The sequence below is a fragment of the Myxine glutinosa genome, chromosome 5, assembly GCF_964187855.1.
Source record: "Myxine glutinosa chromosome 5, kmMyxGlut1.1, whole genome shotgun sequence".
Lineage (NCBI taxonomy): Eukaryota > Metazoa > Chordata > Myxini > Myxiniformes > Myxinidae > Myxine > Myxine glutinosa.
Genome location: NC_136265.1, coordinates 24,505,556 through 24,523,045, shown reverse-complemented (window position 1 = coordinate 24,523,045; position 17,490 = coordinate 24,505,556). Strand labels below are relative to the sequence as shown.

At 46.8% G+C, this 17,490-nt stretch overlaps 1 protein-coding gene across 1 annotated transcript in view; it reads right to left on the bottom strand.

Annotated features, from left to right (window-relative positions):
• LOC137427833 (uncharacterized) overlaps positions 1-17,490 on the bottom strand; it is a 56,445-nt gene that overhangs the window by 15,987 nt on the left and 22,968 nt on the right. The window lies entirely within an intron of this gene.

Below are 17,490 nucleotides of genomic sequence, written 5' to 3'. Positions count from 1 at the left end.
CTGAAGCAATGATGGATTCCATGACTTTGCTGATAATTGGGAGAAGGCTGATTGGTCTGTAATTGCTGGGATCTGTTTTTGCACCTTTATTGTGCAAAGCGGTGATGCTGGCAGATTTCCAAGCAGATGGCAGATGACCTTGAGCAAAAGAGAGGGCGAAGAGAACAGAGAGAGGGAGTGAAAGAGCGGAAGAACAAGATTTTAGGACCCATGGGCTGATGCAGTCAGGTCCAGTTGCAGAATCAGAATCGAGGGTTGACAGAAACTTTTCCACCTTGTCATGAGGAAAGGACACAGAGTCCAGGAGCAGCTGGGTACGACTGGGTACGGTGGGTACAGAGAGGGATGGGTTTGGGACACAATATTTAGAGGCAAACACAGAGTTGAGGCATTCAGCTTTTTCATGTGCGGAGTCAGCCGTGTGGCCTTTTGAGGTGAGGGAGGGGATGGAGGGGGAACAAACACCAGAAACAGATTTGACCAGACGCCACCAGGATTTGGAAGAGGGAGACAGAAAAGAGAGTTCTGTCCTGAGAACGGAGAGATATTGTTTCCTGGCTCTCCTGAGGGTGGACACACACTTGTTTCGGGCTTTGTGAAAGGAAATGAGATTTCCTTCCGTTGGATTTGCTTTCCAGGAGACGAAAGCAAGTTGTTTCTGGGCAATAGCCTCACCACAAAATTCCGTGTACCATGGATGGGAGGAAGGGTATGACAACTGAAGACCAGATGGGATAAATCTGTGCATGAGAGAGAGCAATTTACTTTGGAAGAATTCCCAGGATGAGTTGATGTCAGAGGCGGTAGAGATGGGAGACCAGTCCAGATGATTGATGGCTGCTTGAAGACCGTGCCAGTTGGCCTGAGTGAAATGCCAGACTCGTCGACGCTGAGAAGGCTCTCTGAGAATGGTCAGAGAGATGTCCACTTTAACAAGTACATGATCAGATGAGCCGATTGGAGCAGAAGAAGAGCAGCAGACATTTTCAGGGAAGTTAGTCATAACCAAGTCCAGAAGGGAAGATGCTCCGTTGACTGAGATCCGGGTCGGGAAATTGACAGATTGTGTCAGTCCCAGTGAGTCACAGAAGTCCTTTGCTGAAGAGCCATGGCTGGTGAGAGAAGTACCCACACCCAGCCAACTGGCATGGTGACAATTGAAATCACCACATATGAGGAAGAGAGAGTTGGGATGGGTAGATAGAAGTTGGTCCATATTATCAGACAGCAAGATGTACATGGAGTCATCACTGTTTGGTGGACGGTACAACACACATATGAACAAAAGGTGGGAGTGAAGGGGAAGCCGTAGCCAAAGGTATTCCTGGGGGTGAGGTGGAGAGAGGGCAGTGCAGGGCGAGTGAGGAAGAGAGTTTTTTTAGAACGATAGCAACCCCGCCTCCAGGACGAGGCTCAGGTCTATCATACCGGAGGAGGGAGTAACCTGGGAGAGATACCAAGGAATCAGAGACATCATGAAGGAGGAAAGTTTCTGTTAAGCAGATCACGTCTGGTTTGTCAGAAGCAACTGTATGGAGAGATCAGTCAAGTTTGAGCGAAGGCCCCGGATGTTTGACGTCCATACTGTTAAAGAAGAGGAAGGGGGAGCATCGGATACAGAACAGGGGGGGGGGGAGCGGTAGGGTAAGATGTGGAAGAGGAGGAAGAGGTTGGGAGAGCTGTTGAAGGTGTGTCAGAGATTTCAGAATAACTTGGAGAAAGGGAAGAATGGGGCGGACAAAAGGTTTGATGGTGATTGGGTGAGGAGCAGTGAGGTGTTATTTGAGGACGGGGAAGAGTGAGGCAGAAGGTTGAGGGAGATGAAGGTGAAAGTTGGAAGGGGGAAGAAGCGGGGAGGACGCTTTGAGGAGGAGGGGTGAGAGGGGAGTCTAGGAGGGGAGGAGTGAGGGAGGGTCTCGGAGGGGAGGGGTGTGGGGGGAGTTTAGGAGGGAAGGGGCAAGGGGGGAGATCTGAAAGGGATGGGTGATGGGGAAGATTTGGAGGGGAGGGGCAAGGGGGAAGATTTGAAAGGGATGGGTGATCGGGAAGATTAGGAGGGGAGGGGCAAGGGGGAATATTTGAAAGAGATGGGTGATGGGGAAGATTTGGAGGGGAGGGGCAAGGGGGTGGATTTGGCGGGGGAGGGGTGATGGGCAAATTTTGAAGGGGAGGGGTGATGGGGAAGTTTTTGAGGGAAGGGGTGATGGGGAAGTTTTGGAGGGAAGCGGTGATGGGGAAGATTTGGAGGGGAGGGGTGAGATTGGATTTTGAAAAATGTACGATTAATGGGAAACGAACATTTCTTGCAAAATGAGTTTCTTGAAACCTTCGAGTCAAAAATACGTTTGAGGATGCTGAAGGATGGGTGGAGTTCTGGAGAGTTTCGGGAATGTATGAATTATACATTATATTTTTGTACAATTTTACATTATATTCAAATTATGCATTATATTTTCAAATATAATGTCAAACTTTTTCAAATATAATGTCAGTCTTTTCAATTACAATGTGTAACTGTTTTCAAATATATTGTCAAACTGTTTTCAAATATAATGTCAAACTTTTTCAAATATAATGTCAAACTGTTTTCAAATATAATGTCAAACTGTTTTCAAATATAATGTCAAACTGTTTTCAAATATAATGTCAAACTGTTTTCAAATATAATGTCAAAGTCTTTTCAAATATAATGTCAAACTGTTTTCAAATATAATGTCAAACTGTTTTCAAATATAATGTCAAAGTCTTTTCAAATATAATGTGAAACTGTTTTCAAATATAATGTCAAACTGTTTTCAAATATAATGTCAAACTGTTTTCAAATATAATGTCAAAGTCTTTTCAAATATAATGTCAGTGTTTTCAAATATAATGTCAAACTTTTTCAAATATAATGTCAGTCTTTTCAAATATAATACAACAACAACATGCATTTTAAAGGCCATTTTCCCTGCTAGAGCGGGGGTTCGCCTTGCGGTCCCCATGAAAATCTTCTCCATTTTGCCCTATTTTCTGCATCTCTCCTTGTTAACCCCCTTGCCCGCATTTCTTCTTCCACCATCTTTAGCCAAGTATTTCCTGGTCTTCCCCGTCCTCGACTTCCTTCTGCATTCATTTCCATCACTCTTCTCAACTAGTCACTTTCATCCTTCCTCAACACATGACCAAACCATCTCAACCTGTTCCTCTTCACAGCATCAATCACAGGCTCTATTCCCATCATCTTTCGCAATTCATCATTTGTCTTCCTCTCTCTCAACGATACTCCGCACATCAGACAGCGAAATCTCCCGCGATGAAGCTAACTCCAAGGGCCTCTCACTCACTCACCGCAGGCAGGTTGGTGGTCTTTCCGTCTTCTACCGACTCCTCTCTGGCCTTGCCCCCCCAGCTCTCTCTGGGCTCTGTCCCGCAAATATTCCTACAGGTTGCACAAGATCTGCCTGCAACCCTATTATGGTCAAACTGCCAAAAGCAAGACTCTCTGCTCACCTTCACTCCTTCATACCTCTTTTCTCCCACCTCTGGAACAAACTCCCTCACTCTCTTCAATCCCACTCCACCCTCCAGGTCTTTAAAACAGCTGTTCACCACCATCTCTTATCTTCCCCCATCCAAAACCTTGATCTTTTCTACCCCCGCTAATTTCACCCAAATTCCAATTTTTTGAAATACCAACGTCTGTCCTGGAAGTCCTTGGTGTCCTTGTGTTTTATACTTCTCCCTCCCCCCCCCCCCCCCTTCCCACGCCTCCTCTCCCCAAGCCCTCTCCCTTCCACACATCTCCCTGCTCTCAAATGTTGTGTTTGGGTGCTTCCCCTTCTCTCCCCTTCTTGTTTTCCGCTCCCTCTTTTTATATATTTTGTTTGTCTGGTTGATTTGTTTGTGAAGTAAATGTTAGCTCTTTCACGAGCCCCGATTCAGTATACAAAAAAATATATATATAAAAATATATAAAAAATCCATCGAACCATTCGCATTTCCACCCTTTCCAACCTTCGTTACTGCTCTACGTTCATTACCCATGTCTCGCTCCCATAAATCATAACACTTCTCACACATGCAGCATACACCTTTCCCTTCAGCTTCAATGACACTCCCCTCCTCATCAGCACGCCACTCAGTTCCCAAAACTTCTTCCATGCACATCTCACTCCAGCAACCGTTGCCGAGTCTGATCCACCTTCTCCATTTTTTATTTTTTTTGTATACTGAATCGAGGCTCGTGAAAGAGCGAACATTTATTTCACAAACAAATCAACCAGACAAACAAAATATACAAAAAGAGGGAGCGGAAGACAAGATGGGGAGAGAAGGGGAAGCACACAACCACAACATTTGAGAGCAGGGAGAAGTGTGGGAGGGAGAGGGCTTGGGGGCAGGAGGCGTGGGAAGGGGAGGGGGGGGGGGGGGGAGAGGTATAAAACACAAGGGGACCGAAATTGGCGGGGGTAGAAAAGATCAAGGTTTTGGATGGGGGAGGATAAGAGATGGTGGTGAACAGCTGTTTTAAAGAGCTGGAGGGTGGAGTGGGATTGAAGAGAGTGAGGGTGTTTGTTCCAGAGGTGGGAGAAAAGAGGTATGAAGGAGTGAAGGTGAGCAGAAAGTCTTGATTTTGGCAGTTTAACCATAAGAGGGTTGCAGGCAGATCTTGTGCGACCTGTAGGAATATTTGGGGGACAGAGCCCAGAGAGGGCTGGGGGGGCAAGGCCAGAGAGGAGTCGGTAGAAGACGGAAAGACCACCAACCTGCCTGCGGTGAGTGAGTGAAAGGCCCTTGGAGTTAGCTTCATCGTGGGAGATTCCAATGATTCTGAACGCTTTGGTTTCAACAGCGTGAAGACGGGCTAGGTGTGAGGCAGGAGCACCAGACCAGAGGGGAGAGCAGTATTCCATAGAGCTGCGGATGAAAGCCTTGTATGTGGTGAGGAGCTCAGGTGTGCCAAGGAAGGACTTCGCACGACGGAGGATGCCCAGTCGGCGACTGGCTTTGGAGGCCAGATTTGAAATGTGGGTTTCCCAGGAAAGATCATGGCAAATAGTGAGACCCAAAAGCTTGAGTGACAGAACTTCTTGGAGAGGATTATTCAGAAAGTGGGTGGGAGGGTTTTCCAGTCGGTCTTTTCGGAGAGACATCGTGAGAGTGTGAGATTTGTCAGGATTGAAAGACATGTTCCACTTGTTTGCCCAGTCTGTGATTTTGTCCAGGTCTGCAGAGAGTGAGGAGGCTGCAGACTGCCGATCTGAGGGATGAGGAATGGAGCGACAGAGAGTAGAGTCGTCAGCAAAGAGATAGAGAGGATTTTCAAGAGAGTCAGAGAGATCATTGATGAAGACCAGAAAAAGCACAGGGCCCAGAACACTACCTTGGGGAACTCCAGCCTGAACAGGAAGAGGAGATGAGAGAAACCCATTCAGGGCCACACGTTGACTACGACCAGAGAGGAAGTCCGCCAGCCATGCGTGGAGATTTCCATGGATACCAAAGGAGGAGAGTTTGGTGAGCAGAGCAGGGTGCCAGACCGTATCGAAAGCACGTGAAATGTCAAGGGAGACAGCTCTAATTTCCTGTTTGGCGTTGAGGACCTCCATCCATTGTTGAGAAAGCAGAAGCAGCATGTCCAGAGTAGAGTGACCAGGTCTGAAACCAAATTGATGATCAGAGATCAAGCCATTGGAGAAGACGAAAGATTTCATATCTGAAGCAATGATGGATTCCATGACTTTGCTGATAATTGGGAGAAGGCTGATTGGTCTGTAGTTGCTGGGATCTGTTTTTGCACCTTTTTTGTGCAAAGCGGCGACGTTGGCTGATTTCCAAGCAGATGGCAGATGACCTTGAGCAAAAGAGAGGGTGAAGAGAACAGAAAGAGGGAGTGAAAGAGCGGAAGAACATGATTTTAGGACCCGTGGGCTGATGCCGTCAGGACCAGTTGCAGAATCAGAGTCGAGGGTTGACAGAAACTTTTCCACCTTGTCAGGAGGAAAGGACACAGAGTCCAGGAGCAGCTGGATACGACTGGGTACGGTGGGTACAGAGAGGGATGGGTTTGGGACACAAGATTTAGAGGCAAACACAGAGTTGAGGCATTCAGCTTTTTCACGTGCGGAGTCAGCCGTTAAGCCGTTTGAGGTGAGGGAGGGGATGGAGGGGGAACAAACACCAGAAACAGATTTGACCAGACGCCACCAGGATTTGGAAGAGGGAGACAGATAGGAGAGTTCGTTCTTGAGAACGGTGAGATATTGTTTTCTGGCTCTCCTGAGGGTGGACACACACTTGTTTCGGGCTTTGTGAAAGGAAATGAGATTTCCTTCCGTTGGATTTGCTTTCCAGGAGACATTCAGCATGTCTTCGAGGTAGCAAAATGTTTTCACACCTTCCAGCTTCACGCCGTCTCCAAGATCCAACTCAACATTTCCTCCATCTGCAGCTCCCTCTGTGCACACCTTACATTTGAATGTAGCTGCCACACTGGTTAATGACCCTCTCAGACCACTACATTTTTGATGAACCCACTCAGCGCACATTGTACATTGAATGGAGTTCACTCCGACACCCTTCCTACACACAGCACAGGGCCACTTCCCAGTTCTTTCCACCTCACCACATGCTTTACCACTTGCCATCACCTTCGTCTTTCCGATATTCACCTTCAGACCTTTTGTCTCCATACATTCCTTCCACTTGTTCATCTTTTCCTTCAGTCCATCCATACTTTCCGCAATCAACACAAGATCATCTGCATACAACAACTCCCACGGCAAACCCTCCTTTACGTTCTGAGCCAGCACCTCCATCACAGCTACAAATAGTAGTGGACTTAGTACCGACCCCTGCTGCACTCCCACCTTCACCTCAAACTCACCACTGTTCCCGTCCTTCGTCCTTACAGCTGTGCGCGCTCTTTTGTACATTGCCATCACTACTCTGATCAACCATTCCTCCACTCCTAACTTCCTCAATGCCCATGTCAATACTTTGTGTGGAACCCTATCGAATGCTTTCTCCAGATCAACAAACCCAAGAAACAACTTCTTCCTCTTCTCCATGTACTTCTCCTGCAACTGCCTCACAATGAAAAGCGCGTCTGTCGTTCCTCTTCCTGGCATAAATCCAAACTGCATTTCGTCTATCTTCACTTTCTTCCTTATCCTCCTCTCCAACACCCTTTCCAATACCTTCATTCCATGCTCCAATAACTTTATCGCTCGGTACGAGCCACACTCCAGAGGGTCACCTTTCCCCTTGTATAGAGGGACGAGGGTACTCAGTTCCCATTCCACTGGAATGCGGCCTTCTTTCACCACCAGTTTACAGATCTCTGTCATTCTCTTCACACCCCAACTTCCTGCTGCCTGCAACATATCTCCCACAACTCCCGTCGGCCCTCCCGCTTTTCTACTGTTCATTGCTTTTATCGCTTCCTCAACTTCCTTCTCAGTTATCTTCTCTGCCAGTCCTAAAACTGGGTTACTCTCTATGTTGCCATCCCATTCATTCTCTGTATTAAACAGCATTTCCATATATCTTTTCCATCTTCCTTTAATTCCATCTGGGTCAACAACGATTTGTCCCACTTCATCCTTCAAGCAACTCACCCCCATCACATCACACCTCTCTTTCGCTATCTGCTTTGCAATCCTGAATACTGCTCTCTGACCCTCTTCCGAATCCAAGCGTTCTCCGAACATTTCCCAACATGCCTCCTGCGCCTTTGCTACCTCTTTCTTTGCAGCCTCCTTGGCTGCCTTATAACTTTCATGCTCTGCTGTTTTGGCTCCCGTACCCTTCGCCTTCTGCCACTCCTTGAACTTCTTCCTCTTCTCGTCAATCCTCTTTCCAACTTCATCATCCCACCACCATGTTTCCGAGTGCCTCAGTGGTCCTTTTGTCCATCCACATACCTCACCAACGGCTCCCAACAGACTAGCTTTCATTGACATCCAACCACTTTCAAGCTCAACCACATCATCCTCTACCCTACTCGGCCTCTCTTTTAATGCCTCCCTTACTGTCACCTCTTTCAACCTCCACACCTTCATTCTCGGTTGGTACTTTACCCGCCGAGCGGTAAAACAAAATTCCGATATGGAGCGTTCCCACACACAGACAAAAGGGATGAATGAACTGGAAAAGAAATTATGTGTGTGTGTGTGCTTAGCTCTGATCACTGGTGAGGTCTCGTCAGGGTCTGCGAATGGGTCCGGCCGGCGTTGCGCATGAAGCGCGCACATTGGCAGGAACTAGGCCTCGTTGCGCCCGTTCGAACTGCAGCGCTCAAAATAGGCCTCGTCACGCTGCAGCAGTAAGCCGCACGTCGTTTCCGCCTGCAAAATTCTGCACGTCTCATGGTGGCGTCTCTGAACACGGCCGGTCCAAGCACAATCGTCCCGAGGTCCAGAACGAAAACAGGCACAAGAGTGCGAGGGAGAAGAACAAGAGAACCAGAGGAGGGCAAGAGCAGGGCAAGAGAGGAGGGCAAGAGGAAAGATGTCGGTCCGAGAGTTATTGTAACGTCCGGTTGTGATGTCATCAGTGCTTCTCCACCAATCATCCCGCAGGCCACCACTGCCTTGTCCAGCTCTCCGCCTATCAGTGCACAGCTTCTTGCTCGCCCTTCTTTCCCCAATCGATGAGTGCCTTCTTTCTCCGCCCTGGCCAATCAGCGAATCCCTTCTTACCCCGGCCTTCCCGTTTGTCAACCCCCGCCCAATCACTGTCCTTCTGGGCATGGCTCTCGGCCTGCCCGAGCAATGTGTGCCTGCCAGGTGGGATTATCAGCCCTAGTGCCCGATGCCTGGCTTCCGGTTGGTTTTATTGATATGTGAGGTTTAATGGGCACTTCCTGCGCTGGTGTCAATTGCAGTGCCATAAAGGACAAAGGATGTAAATCACATAGGGTAAGACAAACAAGGGATAATTTATCCTTATGCCCGAAGCTAGTTAACATGCCCAGCTCCCTCATGACGGGGACAGATATACACTTATCCGGCATTCAGCTAAACAGAACTTATTATATGGTGATGGTTCTTACCTGACATCCGGAGCATGTTAATTTATACAAATCTACCTGACTCTACATATCACTGCCGAGCCCACAGACATGACAATATTATTTATTGTGTAATAATGGCCAATCCCAAAAAATCATTTTTTCATGGAGTATGGTGGTACTCCTTATGGAGGGATGGAAAGGTGAAATAAAATGGCCATCCCATCAAATGGGTACAAAAAGATAAGCTGAAAAAAATGCGATGGAAGGAAGTCATTAGCTTTTAAAAGCCATACCTTATATTTTAGAGCGTTTTCCGAAAAACCAAGACTGATCACGACGCCAGAACGCATCGTTAAATTACCAAATCGGGAGATCGTAACATTGCCGAAAGTACGACTGGACTTGGCTTCGCACTAATGTGCAGTACATTGACGGAGATGCATTATAAAAAATGTTACCTTAAAAGTGAAATTAGATGTTATTCATCGAATGGATACTGGTGAAAGTGCCGTTGATCTTTCTGGGTTATTCAGTTTGCCTCCATTCTATAAATATACTGAACTTCATTAAATAAGGAGGAAGGACGTACCACAAGCTTCGACTATTTCGGAAGAGGTAAATTTTTATTTCAATATTTCTGATAATTGTTTTTTGTTTATTTATACGTTTGTGCACTTGAATATTACTGTCTTAATCACAAAAGGGTAATATCACAGGTAAAAGGTGAAATATAATACCTGAAGTAGCAATGTTAAGAACACATCCCCCCTTATTCCATTAATTCTCACGAGTAACGGTACCCGCCCCACGGGCGGGGCTTCAATTGGGAGGCCCAAATGAAAAGGCTAAATATCAGAAATTGAAGGCTTTTTTCTTTAAAACGATTTATATAAACATCCGTTAAATCTCGATCGGTGCAGCCGTTTGTGCGGCACCCGGGAAAATAACGTCATGCGGGAGCAAATATCAGCAGGATGTGGCAGTGTGGGAGTCCACGTTTCTGATCCTCCTTCATGCCGAAGTAGCCCACCACTTCTCCAAGCATTCCACTCTTCAGATCCGCCATGACAGATTTAAGCTTGATACTGAAGACGCGTGCAGTGAGTACTCCCGATGTCGTATGTACTCCCGATACGTGTTTCCTTCATTGTAAAAACTTCCAAATCAACAGTTAAAATGATTTTGAGCCGATCGGTGTTACGGCCTTGGCAAGATCGATGGAGACAGCGATCTGTTAGCGTATACACCGCCCAAATAGCTATGTGGAATTCTCCCATGCAGAGATTAAACTCACGTCATTTGAACTTTGGCCGAGGTCATTATTTACTTTTAGTGATGTTTATATACGAATGATGTTTAATGATAAGTATATTGGTTTTGGATCGTCCTTTCCGCATATCTCATGGGATTGTAAGTTGGAGAGACGGCCGTGATGGCGGGGAGGGGGATGGAATTCTCTCAAGCAGGGATTCAACCTGTGTCCTTATAAAAGGTCTTTGTCCGAGGTCACCGAGTCCGATCAGTGCAGCCGTGCAGCAATCGGTGCAGCCGTTTGTGCGGCACCCGGGAAAGCAACATCGTCACAATGAAAACATCGTCACAATGAACGTTATGCGAACGCGAATGTTATGCGGGAGTCCAAACCTGAGAATGCTGGAGACCAAAGCTGAAATTGGGAAAACTAAATAGCTTATTTTACTCCTGGAGATCCCAGGATTATCCACCAAAAATATCGTTGCGATCGGTTCAGCAGTTTTTACAGTACCTTCGAACGGACAGACAGACAGACAGACAGACAGACGGATGGACATTTGGTGAATTATAGTAAGATGAGAAAAACTGCTTTGATTTTCGTCATTTCAATATTCGTCACACTTTTCAGGAACGCATCAGTTATGTGTTGCCCTTGGGGGCACCGCAGTGAGTGCACTGGTAACCCAAAGGGTGTCACAACAGAAAATAAATAAAGAAGCTGATGTACCCTTCGTGTTGTTTAATGGGTGAAACCAACATACGAGAAGACAGAAAGGTAACTTTATAAAGAATATTTATTATTCCCCACTGTTTACCTCAAGCACAATAATACTAATTTCATGTAGCACTTACAGACTTTCTTCAGAATCCCCAAATTAAATAAGTACTAACGTCACAGACAACAACGCAACTATAAGTTAACTCACGACTCTCGACGTGGCAACTTAGCTCAAGCAAGCAGTTTGTGTGTGTGTGTATATATAAATAAATAAATAAATAAATATATATATATATATATATATATATATATATATATATATATATATGTATATGTATATATATATATATATATATATATATATATATATATATATATATATATATATATATATATATATATATATATATATATATACAGTGGAACCTTGACTTACGAGTGCCCCAACTTACGAGTTTTTCGAGATACGAGCCGTCGCTCGGGCGGTTTATTGCTTTGAGATGCGAGCCGAGATCCGAGTTACGAGCTTTCGCCACCCGGTCACGTGGTTATCTTGCCGTGCACGTACAGTACGTATCTCTGTCGTATAGCGCTGCATTTTTTTTTTCGCATTTTGGTTATTTCGAGTTCACGCCGCCAGGTGGGTTCTGGTCACGTGGTTATCTTGCCGTGCACGTACAGTACGTATCTCTGTCGTATAGCGCTGCATTTTTTTTTTCGCATTTTGGTTATTTCGAGTTCACGCCGCCAGGTGGGTTCTGGTCACGTGGTTATCTTGCCGTGCACGTACAGTACGTATCTCTGTCGTATAGCGCTGCATTTTTTTTTTCGCATTTTGGTTATTTCGAGTTCACGCCGCCAGGTGGGTTCTGGTCACGTGGTTATCTTGCCGTGCAAGTACAGTACGTATCTCTGTCGTACAGCGCTGCATTTTTTTTTTCGCATTTTGGTTATTTCGGAAAATTTCTTAGTTTTAACCATGGGGCCTAAGAAAGTGAGTGGCAAGTGCAGTGCTGAGAAGAAGAAGAGGATGATGTGCTTGGATATAAAACACGCAATCGTCGAAAAACATGAGCGAGGTGTCGAGGAGGACGTATATAACGGCAGAGGAGAAGAGCATGCCAGGCCACAACTTGTTCAGAATGCCGGCGATAGCTCGCCTTCTCTTTGTGGAAAACACGGTGAGATCCTTAACATCCAACAACTAATGGGACGCAAACGGGGCGCCCAGTTTAGCGGTACACACATTGATGAATCACCCTGCCTGTGATTCACCCATGACAGGTTATAGCTGGGTCGGGATTCAAACCCAGGCTGGACAGTTTAGACTTTAGAGTCAAGTGTGCGTACCTCCAGTCCAGGCCATCCTGCCAACTTGTATGCTGCATACAGGTGAAATATAAAGCGCGAGATATTTTTATATATACTGTATATTTAAAAAAAAATTGGTGTGGTTTTTGGCGGGCTGGAACGGATTAATAGCATTTCAATGCATTTCAATGGGGAAATTTGATTTGAGATACGAGCAATTTGAGTTACGAGCTCGGTCACGGAACGAATTAAACTCGTAAGTCAAGGTTCCACTGTATATATATATATATATGTATATGTATATTTGTATATGTATATGTGTATATATATATATATGTCAGGTCGCAGATTTGTTACTGCTTAATGCTCTGTTATGGATGTCGTTTGACTAATATGTTATGTTATAAATGCTGTTTAAAAATGCTATTTCATAAAGTTAATAAAAGGTTGCCGCTTCGCTTTAGTTTAAAATGAGAAAATACTCGCTTCATCCGTGCTGAACGAATGGCCTCGTTGTATACGTGTGCCCCTTGAAGGCTAGATAAGCCTAGTCATAAACTTTCTCCCTTCTCCGCAGACGGCGCCTCAAGCCGCGGGCAGGAAAATGGATTATATGCGCGTGGAATGTGTAACTTTACGTAGGATGCTTGAATCGTAGACATAAAACCTTTTGATAAACTGTCAAAAGATTAACTATATTTTGTATAATCACAGTGACGCTTGAGTTACAATAAATATGCTTTGAATTTAAGTTTAAATGAGAAATGTGAACTGAAGGTACATTTAAACACCTGGAACTCATCAGAACGACCTCATTCACTTTATGGTCTTATCAGGACCAAGAATGCAATCCCCCTTCGGTGAGTTATATTTTCTGTCACCTCGGAGCCTTGAAACCACATCTGGTCCGGATCCTGACGGTGCGTGCTTCACTCCCCCAAGATGAAAGGACGGATGACGGTGGGGGCTCGGCGCACTGGGGATGACGGTGGGAGGAACTTTCGCCAGTTTCTTTGTCCTCTCGGAGATTCCCTGATAAAGCGTGTCCCTATATAAATGAACTGTGAATCAATGTATTTTCAGGAAGGCAGACTTGGCATGACGGTGGTTCGTGCTGTAGACGTCTCCGTCTCCTCCAGATCTGTATAATTGGTATTTAATAAAGATTCGCCATTCTCAATCTGTTGGTGAACTTCTGTTACGATCAAGGAGTTGTTCCCCACAATTTTGGTGCCGTGACTCGGATGCAGCAGAGCAGGGACAAGTGAGGTGAACCCTGAACGACCGGAGGGAGGCTGACTGAGGCCGGCGCCGGCACGCTGATTTGTTTTAAGGTGAGCATTGTTTTATATCAGAGGGCTATTTTTCCAAATTCGAACCTCCCTCCCTCGAACGGGCACAGTCCGTTTCCCTTGCCACCTGCACTGCCTGCACTCCGAACAGAAATTGTAAGTAAAGGCTAATTTTCAAGCCTTAGAATGACGAGCCTTTGTTAAATTCACCAGGATAACGTTAAGAGGGTAACGGGTAACGCTAAGGATAACGTTACAGTTAGCAAGGAGGAGGGGGAAATGTGAGGTCGGACAGCCATAAAGCTGCGCCGGTGACCGAGAACTTTCCAGGAAGGAACAGCCCAGAGACAAGATGGGGTATGCCATTGCATGCCAGGGAAAGAAGGGCTGTGGCTAACGTAGAGGGCCAAAGGAACATGGCCAGGAAAAGGGAAATGCGCAGGTACCAGGTAGGCTTGACAAGAAGGTAGTGACAACTACGAGGTCAAGCCAGGAAGCTCGAGACTAAGCTCTAGACAAGAGGGCAGGAAAGTTGCTGAAGCTGTAGGGACAGAGGAAGCAAGCAACAGAAATCCAGATAGAAACAAACCAGGACCAGGTGAACAAGATAAAATAAATAGGCTCACAGCAAGGGGCCAGGTAACCACAGGTAGGAAGGACAGAAGTGGTTTTTGAAATATTGAAAATTTAAGCATTACAGCTGTAGTTATTGAAGCTACAAGGACAGAGGACAATTAAGTAAGCAGTTAAGCAAGTAAATCAGCGGCTGATGCCGCTGGTCCAGGATCCAGATCAAGACCCCGCGATAGGGGAGGTAGCTACCATGCCTCTACCCCCCCCCCCCCCAAGCCCTGAGCCCTGTCCCCGGGCCACAGGCGCCACCTCTCCCACCCCCGCCCCTGTTTCCCCAGGGGTTAGACCCCCAGAAAACTAGACCAGCCGCCCCTCAGGTTCACCTTAGCCCGGGCAATCCATTTAGAGGACAAGAAGTTAGTGGGGCGGACAGCGGGTTCGCGCCTCCAGAAGGGCTAGGAGTACTGTACCCCTCATTGGAAGGGTTCACGGAATCGGAGAACCCACAGCCTACAATCGGGATGTGTCCCTTAAAAACCATAGGACTGAACAGGGGGGCACCCATTAACATCAGGATACCCTGGAGAGAATCAGATTTGGCGTCTATGCAGGAGCGGGTGAGAACCTTGCTGGCTGAACAGCCCGGTCAGATACCGGAATTTATGCGTTTGTGGATACAAAATACAGGCGCAGATTGGCGGGACGTCTGCCACATGGGGAAGGCTGTATTGCCCGCGCGGGTGTGGGACCAGGCCAAAATACACGCACGCTGGCCAAATGTAGCACCACCCCCGGCCCAAACCGTGGCCCAGACCCTCGCCGATTGGGAGGCCCTTGTCGACCTATTGTTGACCGGGGTATACACCGCACTGATGCCAGCCGCGGGGCCAGATTGGAATAAAATATACGGCCTAAAACAGAAACATGGCGAAGCAGCCATCGATTGGAGAGAGAGGGTAGAAAGAGCAGTGTTAAAGTGGGGAGGACTGGGCCAGGTGCGGGCACAAGATCTCCCTCGCGCTGTAGTGAACAATTTTTTGGTAGAAGGGATGAGACCGGCAGTTAGGAAGCGCATTCAAACGGCTATGATAGGATGGAGAAACACCCCAACCGACCAACTAGTCGAAGCGGCCGAACAATGTGGCGACGGCGACGATAAGAAGGCCGATGTTAAGGACGACATGTTGCAAATGCTTGTCCAGGAAAAACGGGCCCAACTCAACCAAAATAAGAAGGGAAATCGAGGCCAAGGACGGGCCCAGAATCGGAACACCAGGATAGAGCCCAACGAAGAGTGGGGCCGCGATGACGAAAACGAAAATGACGCCGACGACAACGACAGTGGACGAGTCGACATGCGGACACAAGGGCCCCCTCCCCAAAATTGGAACCCACAAGGGCCCCCTCCCCAAAACTGGAACATGCAGGGGCCCCCTCCACAGCCGCAGAATTGGGCCGTGCAAACCACCCACCCCCCCCCAAGACCTGAGCTCAGTCCCGGGGCTCTAGGCAACACCCCAACACCCCCGCCCTGCCTTCCCTTTCCACCTCAACCCACCCCGTCCAACCCGTCCCAAAAATCCTTTTTCCTTGAATGAGAGACGTAATATGAATGAACAAAGATTGTACATGGGAGTGGCTGGAGAAAGGCATGATTTGAGTCGATCTGATTTTCGCGCGGTCTGGGAGACTCACTGGTATACGAATGAGGAATGAATGTATATTGGGATATTAATTGACGTGTGTATCTGGCCAATGTATTTGTCTGTATGACATATGCAAAGCAGAGGGTTTCGGTGTGAAGCTTTGTAAGTGGTCTGCTTGATGGGCTGCTTTCGTCTTTCGAGTGGCAGTCGAGCAGAAATTTGGAATTTGTTGAACTAAATTCAGAATTTGAATCGAAATGTGTGTTTGACTTGAATTGAAGAGTTCATTCAATGGCAGATTGAAGAATTCAGTCAATTCAACTGAATTCAGAGGTTGAATTTAGAATACGGAGTTTGCTCAGAGTGCAGGTGATAACCTGCCTACTCAAAAAGGATGTGCCCCGCACGGTGGGAGGTCCGTGAATGGTTGGCAAAGGGTTTCTAGAATTTAATGGCAGGAATTATGCGATTAACGATTATATTGTGTATTGGTGACTTGTGGATTGTATGAGTATATCCCTGAGGCCGATGTGACCTTGGGAGTCAATGGGTCGTGTAATGAGAAAGATTACAGTTTGCTGGTGTGAAATTATGTCATGGTGTGAAATGCGGTCAGAGAAAGAAATACACACCCTTGATCTGGAGGGAGAGCGGAGGTTGTGGTTTCATGTTTCAATGTTTCAAGGAGGAGGTGTGTGCCCCGAGAAGATTGTGGGTCGCGGATTGGGCACTCTGGGTGGGCACTGGGGGCTGCAGTTGCGTGTGCGCGCAGGAGAGTGCAGGGGGAGTGGGCGCGAGGAGGTGTGTTGATGAAGTGTGCAAACGAGGAGGGATGTGCGAAAGGTGTGCACCAGGTAGAGAGGGTGCTGCATTGTAAAGCACGCCTCCCACGGAAGTTCCTGGGCGGATTGTGACGGTTGTTTGATTCGTAGGGTGTTAGCATTTTGCAATGTGGAGCCACAATAATGGTCGTTTGTCTGTCCGGATGTGGAGTTCTTGCAAGGACGGGAATGTCGCCGGACTTGTATTATTTGTGGGATGAAAGCGCTGGTTACCCTAATTCGACGTTTGTACCACCTTTCTTCGTTTGAAGTTTATTTGACCTTTGTTCGAGATGTGCAAGGGAAAGAGGTCAGAGATAATTCACTAACCTTGGAAGAACGACAGGCGGAGTCAGTCTACAGGGTGTTGCTTTAACGGCAGGATATAGAACTTAAATCTGGAAAGAAAGGACATATACTGTTGGTTAAAACTGAAATCATGTACGTAATTAGTGAACAGAGAATATCGGGACATATACTGTTGGTTAAAACTGAATCATGTACGTAATTAGTGAACAGAGAATATCGAGTTCTGTTTGTTGTTGTGGTTGTCGTTGACGTCTCGATTCAGGGGACTCAAGAAATAAACAGATTTCCGGTGCCGACCGGAAGCGTCAGGTACAGTATGCTTTGAATTTAATTTAACCGGGCTGAGTACAGTGACGTGTTTGATCGAGCTCTGGGGATAGTCATGTTAAATGGAGGACATTTGGGAGGATGAAGAGATGCAAGTAACATGGATTAAGTTGTGGTATCAAGAGGTGGATGCCCAGAGGTATTGTGGTTATTATAACTTGCTGATTATGAGGGGCGCACCAAGTACAGATCGGGTTGCATGGGGGAGCATGCATGCATGGAGCGTGGAGCGTGGAGCATG